Below are 7,974 nucleotides of genomic sequence, written 5' to 3'. Positions count from 1 at the left end.
GAAGGCAGAACTACCATGGTGGCAATGGCCAGGAAGTATAAAAAGTGTAAAATTTGTACATTTTGCAGAATCTTATTTATTAAAGTTTGTCTTTTTCTAATGAAACATTTCCAAGGCTGTTTTACACATTGCCAGGCTCCTCGACAAATTTACTCTGAACCACACTCTCTGGCAGTGATTTGTTTATTGATGAATAAAGATGTTCCAGGCTGAGACCAGTATTGTGTCAGAACTGAGGTTCAGGCGGGGAAATCCCCAATTATAGACAGTTCAAACCAGGCCCCCCTTTGGGTCCCACCCAATCATACCCCATAATCGTCCCGCCTAGCTTTCATGCACTCTACACCCCCCGCCAGTGAATATACCATTATTTTATCTAAGATAGGAAAGCAAGCACAGTCGTCTCCAAGGTCAGCCCTGCATAGGGAGGTATCTTAAGGAGAGTTACATTGCCACTACAACAGGGCTGTTCACACACTCACTCACACCCCTCCCTCTGCAGGCCCCAAGTCCCCAAAGCAGGGCAAACAAGAGTCCGAGTTTGCCACACATCTGTGTATTCTACCCACTTTGCACTTTGACTATAAGAACATCAGAAGAGCCCTGCTGGATCAGACCAGTGGTCCACCTTGTCCAGCATTCTGTCACACACAGTGGCCAACCAGTTCCTCTGGAGGTTCAACAACAGGGCATGTAGGCTGAGACCTTCCCTTGATAAGAACATCAGAAGAGCCCTGCTGGATCAGACCAGTGAGGGTCCATCTAGTCCAGCATCTTACCTCACACAGTGGCCAAGCAGTTCCTCTGGAGGGCCAACAATGCAGTAGAACAGTGGCGGCAGCAGAGGATCGGAGGCGGAGGCAGCATGGCGCTGAAGACAGCAAGCGGCACCAGCAGAGCCGGAGGGGGACGTCGCCTGTGGACCATCCGCCTGTCTGCCTAAGCGCCAGAAACATCTCGCACCCGGGAAAAAAAGGAGCCGAGCCGAAGAAAGACATCAGCCTCCACCCGGGTGCCGGTAGGCAGCCCCTTCCATGGAATTGATGTGGCCCTAGTTAGGACTTAATATGTGATTAGCACCCAAAAATGTAAACCGCCCAGAGACCTCTACGGGGGTTAGGGCGGTATATTAAGTTGAAGAAATAAATAAATAAATATAATAAATAATAAATAAATAAACAACAGGGCATAGAAGCAAAGGTCTTCCCCCCATAAGAACTTCAGAAGAGCCCTGCTGGATCAGACCAGTGCAGGTCCATCTAATCCAACATCCTATCTCATACAAAAGCCAACCAGTTCTTCTGTAAGATACATTCTTCCAAAGAGCTGAGGGTGCCATATCTGTATTGTCAGAATACTTAGCAGCCTCGAGATTTGACCTTTACACTTAAATGGCTTGAATGGAAAACTTACCAGGTTGGTCATTCTCTGGTGGAGGGTACCATTACCTTAACACGGTGTTTACCAATAAGATAAGAAGAAGAAGAGATTGGATTTATACCCCACCCTTCACTCAGAGTCTCAGAGTGGCTCACAATCTCCTTTCCCTTCCCGTCCTCACAACAGACACCCTGGGAGGTAGGTGGGACCGAGAGAGCGTATTCCAGTACTGTCCTTGAGGGAACAGCTCTGACCAGAACCATGGCTTGCCCAAGGTCATCCAGCAGCTGCAAGTGGAGGAGGGGGGAATCAAACCCGGTTCTCCCAGATTAGAGTCCGTGCACTTAACCACTGCACCAAACTGGCTGATCAGACTCGAGAGTCACAAAATCAAGTCCTTCATATTGAACGGTGCCTACCCAAGATGTTCACCCAGCTCTGGAGGTGATGCTACTTGATCCCGACATCTGGCTTTCTGCAGGATGCTATTGATGAGCCTACGCAGAACCGTTTTAGCTATGGCAGGTTTACAGCCACAGAGTCAGCGGCTGTTCCTCTTACAATGCAGATATTAGAGATTCAGCTGCGTAGCCATGTTGGTCTGAAGCAACGGAACAAAGTTTGTGTCCAGGGGCGCTTTTAAGGCCAACAGAGTTTAATTCTGGGTATTCGCTTCAGTGGGCATTAAATTTTGTTGGTCTTAAAGGTTGGTCCTTAAAGGGTTAGGGACTGGACTCAAACTTTGTTCTAATGCGTATATTATGCGAGTGCTACAGCCCAGGGGTTCAAAGCACTGTTGGGCTTGAGAGATCACAGTCCCTTTGAAACTGAGACTGGAACTGTAGGCTTCCCACATCGCAGTTTCTCTTGGTGGGAAGGCCGGTTCCAACCCCCTTCTGAATTAAAAGCTAGGCCATCCCTGCATGTTGCAGCATAGCAGCTGACCCTCAGAAAGCTGCGTTCTACTGAATCAGAACATTGGTCTCAGTATTGTCTACTCAGACTGGCAGCTGCTCTCCAGGGTCTCAGGCGGAGGTCTTTCCCATCACCTTCTGCCTGGTCCTTTTAGCTGGAGATGCCAGGGATTGAACCTGGGACCTTCTGCATGCCAAGCAGATGCTCTGCCACTGAGCCACAGCCCCTCTTGACAGCTCTCCAGGGTCTCAGGCAGAGGTCTTTCCCATCACCTACTGCCTGGTCCTCTTAACTGGAGATGCCAGAGATTGAACCTGGGACCTTCTGCATGTCAAGCAAATGCTCTTCCACTGAGCCACAGCCCCCCTTTATAGCTCTCCAGGGTCTCAGGTGGAGGTCTTTCCCATCACCTCCTGTCTGGTCCTTTTTAAGCTGGAGATGCTGCTGGGGATTGAACCTGGGACCTTCTGCATGCCAAGCAGGTGCTCTACCACTGAGCCACAGCCCCTCGCCTTCAAAGACTGGTGATTGAACTTGGGACTTTCTGCATGCGAGACAGTAGCTCTACCACATAGCTGAGGCCTCCTCGAATCCCCATTCTTGCATGGAAGTTTGACTTTGAACCGGGCAGGCACACACAGACTAACCTACCTCATAGGGGTGTTGTGTTGGAGGGAGGACTTTGAGAGTCTCTGGAGGAAAATACTGCTTGCGGCCTGTGAATGGCTCAGAATCCTCCGAGTCTTGACCAATGCTCCCTCTAAGCTGTGTAGTCATGTGAGCAAAAATGCTACTTTGTGAGCTACTGGCATTAAAGTTGAGAGCGAGCCATTTGGCTACTGCATAAATTAGTTTGCTCTGGAGCCATCCTTCCTGAGCGAAGGCAAAAATCTGTGAGCCGGAGGCTAAAAAAACTGAGCTAGCTCGCACTAACTTAGCTTAGAAGGAATACTGGTCTTGACCCAGCATCTGTGAGAGCTGGCCGAGATGGCGAAGGAGGTGAAGCAGAAGGTTCCAGGTTCAATCCCCGGAATCTCGGAAACTTGTGAGCCGGAGGCTAAAAAACTGTGAGCTAGCTCACACTAACTCATCTTAGAGGAAACACTGCCTGTGAGGCAGGTGGGACCAAGAGAGCGTATTCCAGTACTGTCCTTGAGAGAACAGCTCTGACAGAACTATGGCTTGCCCGAAGTCATCCAGCAGCTGCAAGTGGAGGAGCGGGAAATCAAACCCGGCTCTCCCAGATTAGAGTCCGCACACTTAACCACTGCACCAAACTGGCTGATCAGACTCGAGAGTCACACAATGTGTGAGCCGGAGGCTAAAAAACTGAGCGCTAGCTCACACTGAATTAGCTTAGAGGGAACAGTGGTGGACCCTAATCTGGAAAACCAGGTTTGATTCCCCACTCCTCCACATGCAGACAGCTGGGTGACCTTGGGACAGTCACAAATTTTTCTCAGAGCTCTCTCAGCCCCGCCTACCTCACAGGGTGCCTGTTGTGGGGAGAGGAAGGGAAAGGAGATTGTCAGCCGCTCTGAGACTCTGAGGGAAGGATGGGGTATAGATCCAACTCGTCTTCTTCCTCAGCCCTTCCTCCTCCCTTACCAGGCCTCTGCCCCCCTCTTCCTAGGTCGTGGGGTGAAGCGAATACCCCCTGCATGTTCATGGAGCCCTTGGCTGCTGATCCCCGTCACAGAGGATGCGGGCAAATGTTCTAGGTTGACAATAACCCCAAGAAGGGAACGGCGTTCAGACACGCTTATGATCCAGTGTTTGACCAGCAGAGGGAGCTATGAGCCTCTCTTGCTTCTCTGTTACCTCGCTGGTCTTTTCTGCAAGAGATGCTTAAAGGTTTGGAGAGATTTCCTTGCAGCCGTCTGAAACTGGAGAAGTGTGGAAAGGGAAGAAATTGGTCGTTTCCACCTTTGCCTGCCTCTCCAGATTTTCTCAGTGGGCGATTCTGCATTGGCTTTTCCCTCTGTCGTTTTGGCAAGCCCACGCTGGGACGGAAATTTCCCTCTGCGTCGCATGTCGCTCTCGCTTTCTTTGATCATCGGGTTTTATGGTACCTTCTGCACAGGTTTATGGCCGCTCCGGGGTCACTTTGCAACCACAGTATGGCACTGGCCCCGAGTATTTGAATGTGGTTTTGAGCTGCACCTTTCCCCTCAACGTTGAGCAAATGTGGAGTGAATGCCAGATGCACAACCAGTCAGTGTTTTAGTCGAGGCAATTTACGGCCACGGCAAAACAGCATCCAAATAATCCAGAGCAACGGCAGACTGAAACCGGGCTGACCACTGAAGGGAGGGAACGTAATGCAGGATGAGCGGGAAAAACCAGAATAAAAAGCTTAAACTCGATTTTAATGCAGAATGGGGAAAAAACCCTGGATTAAAAAGGTTGAATTCCATTTTAGTGCAGAATTGCTTGGAGGACACCACAGTGAACATGGATTAAAGGGAGAGTGCGTAGAAAGAGCCTTTGTGTCGGTCGGGTGAGTCAAGAGGATGAATCACTTCTAACGAAACACCCTTGGGTGCGCACTGAAATTTTACGCCCCAAACGATCTCTCCTTTACGGAGAGCTGTATGTGCCTTGGGTGTGCATGGCGTGCTTTTTTGGCCTTTCGTTTTAACCTGCTACACTTAGCAGGTGGCAGAAATATTACAAAATAAGGTCTTCCAAAAGAAGTCTAGCTTGCAGTGAGTGAGGGAACCTTGGTAAAGGGAAGAGAGACACCATCTTTTTTCTTTAGCTATAGCCCACCTTTCTCACTTGGACTCAAGGAGGATTACACAAAGCAAGTCAGTACAATTCATAGAATCATAGAATGTTAAGAGTTGGAAGGGACCTTGCAGGTCATCTAGTCCAACCCCCTCCACTCTGCAGGAGCATAGCTGAAAGATAGCCCTACATACCTACAACATACCCGAAAGATGGTCGTCCAGCCTCCGCTTGAAAACGTCCAACGAAGGAGCATCCACCACCTCCCGAGGCAGACTGTTCCACTGCTCAACCACTCTTACAGTTAGGAAGTTTCTCCTGATATTTAGCCTGCATCGACTCCCTTGTAATTTCCACCCATTAGATCTAGTCTTTCAATTCGGAGCAAGAGAGAATAGATCTGCTCCATCTTCTACATGACAGCCCTTCAAATACTTGAAGACTGCAATCATGTCTCCTCTAAGCCTTCTATTTCCCAGGCCAATTGATGGATGAGACATTCAATAGGCAACGCAATAGGATTATGGTTTGTTGAACCAACCAGAAGTCTAAAAGTAGAACTGAAGCAAAGCATACGTGTTAGTTAACATGGCACATTCCATGATGCCAACAATATAGAGTCCTAGTTCAGCAAACTATACCCAGTATGACCAGGCCCATAGCTACAGTGGGGGCATTTCGGCGCCCTGCCCCCTTAATTAAAAACCTTGCCCCACAAATAGCCATGGCAGAAATCTTATTTTTGCATGTTTCCCAAAGGCTTATGGGAATGCTTTTGAAAGACTCACCATGACCTAGGTGGTCTACAGCCGGACTGGACTAGCAGAAAGGGAGGATGGTGGAGATGTATTGAAGGTACCACTCTTGAGTGCCCTTCTAAGCTTTCTTGCCCTGTGGAGGGGAACTCAAAAGGCAGTTAAATGCCTTCTTAAGGCTATTCAATGTTCTCTGAGCTGTTTTTTCCCTAAGAACTGATGCGCTTGCTGCCCTGTCCCTTGAAAGGGAAAGCTAGAAACAGGCTCGGAGCCTCCCCCTTTAAAGACAGGCATTCAGATTAATTCAATTAAACATAATTTAACTGCCCCCTTAAAAAATTAACTCCCCCCCCAACAAAAAAAAAAACTTGGCTACAAGTTTGGCTGAGTAGGCCAGACCGCCACAGAGTCCCTGATAATTTATCCAAGTAAAATGTTAAGTCCTTTAATACAGTGCAACTCTATCACCTGAGGGCCCTCTGGAATAATTCAATTTTGCATAGTTTGCGGAAAGCAAAGGGAGCGGGCGTCCTTCTGACTTCCTCAGGCAGGCCGTTCCATAAGAAGAAGAGGAGATTGGATGTATACCCCGCCCTTCACTACCCAAAGGAGTCTCAGAACGGCTGACAAACTCCTTTCCCTCCCCCTCCCCACAACAGAAAACCTTTTAAGTTGGTGGGGCTGAGAGAGCTCTGACAGAAACTGCTCTTTTTCAAGGACAGCTTTTATCAGAACTATGGCTTGCCCAAGGTCATCCAGCCAAGTGCAAGTGGAGGAGTGGGGAATCAAACCCGGTTCTCCCAGATTAGAGTCCGTGCACTTAACTACCACACCAAATGGGCCCACATCAAACCACACACCAAACTCTTGCCTGCATGTGATGCTCAGTTGTGGTTGCATCTCACTCTTTAAAACTTTATTACTGTTAAGAGAAAGATAATAGCCCTGTGTGCTGGCTAATTTGACAAATGGTTAACAGGTGACGTTGGTCAAGGATGAAGCCTTTGCATGTTGGCTGGAAAAGGTCATGTTTATTAAATTGTTAGCTCGTTAGTGGGGAGATAGTGAATAAAATTGGTAGGTAGAATGCTGGGGTCTTTATCTCGATCTCTCTCGACAACAGAGGATTCACCCGCAGCTGAACCAGACTATGGTGTGTGTGTGTGTATCGAAGCGTGGCCAGCAAGATCGAAAGTTTTCCTTCCCTCCTGTCTGAGATTTCCTCTGGAACAAGATCCTGCTTTTAAAGACAGAGAGAGTTCAAATAGTTGGGTTCTTTTTAAAAAGTTTTCTGTTTTGGACGCTTGCAAGTGCTGATGTTTGTTCTTTTGTAAAACAAATTGTCTTTCTTTTGAAAGAGCGTGGTTAATTGATGTGCATTTGGGATCTGTTTTTTTTGGAAATTAGTATCAACACATATAAGCACCATAACTGGCTACACACTACTAGAGAGTCCCCAACTAGCCCTACTAAACCTTTGGCAGGAATTACACATTCCCAAAATACGATGTGAGCTCACTTCAATACTAATACTGGCCGCAAAGAATTTTATAGCCACAAATTGGAAGATGCCGAACTCCCCTTCAATAGAAGCCGGGTATTCTAAAATCTGGGATTATGTCATTATGGACAAAATAACAGAAGACATTAGATCAGACAACCCCTTGGCTACTTCAGATTACCTGGAGAAATTGTATCCTTTTTTGGAAAAATGCTGTTTTGATCGAGAAAACCTGAATTCTTTTGAAAATAACAGTAGTAAATTTATAGCCCTGTGGTAATAAAAGAGATAATGTTACAGAGAACTATATATTGACAAAACTCAGGGTTATGCAGTGAAAGCTAGTTGTTTATTTTTGTTCTACTATCATTGCATCATTATTGCGGTTTTTGTTGAAATGATTAATAAAAAACTTTTTTTAAAAAAAAGATGGGCTCCTCGGAACTTTGGTACACCTGTGCCTTGATTATTCTATCCATCTTAATGGCTGTTTTTAAAATTCATTTTTTTGAGTGTATAGGGCAGAGGGTCCCCAACAGTGTTCTCTCTAAGCTGAGTTAGTGTGAGCCAGCTCACAGTTTTTTAGCCTCTGGCTCACACATTTTTGTCTTAGCTCAGGAAGGAGGGCTCCAGAGCAAACTAATTTATGCAGGAGCCAAATCACTTGCTCACAACTTTAATGCCAGCAGCTCA

General features: G+C 47.2%; 1 non-coding gene across 1 annotated transcript; it reads right to left on the bottom strand.

Annotated features, from left to right (window-relative positions):
• Positions 1-2,588: 2,588 nt before the first annotated feature.
• On the bottom strand, positions 2,589-2,660 carry TRNAV-GAC. The gene has a single exon. It is a non-coding gene; the product is annotated as a tRNA-Val (tRNA).
• Positions 2,661-7,974: the final 5,314 nt, after the last annotated feature.

This window comes from Gekko japonicus, unplaced genomic scaffold (assembly GCF_001447785.1).
Source record: "Gekko japonicus isolate JY-2015 unplaced genomic scaffold, Gekko_japonicus_V1.1 scaffold13, whole genome shotgun sequence".
NCBI lineage: Eukaryota > Metazoa > Chordata > Lepidosauria > Squamata > Gekkonidae > Gekko > Gekko japonicus.
This window is presented reverse-complemented; position numbering and strand designations above follow the sequence as displayed.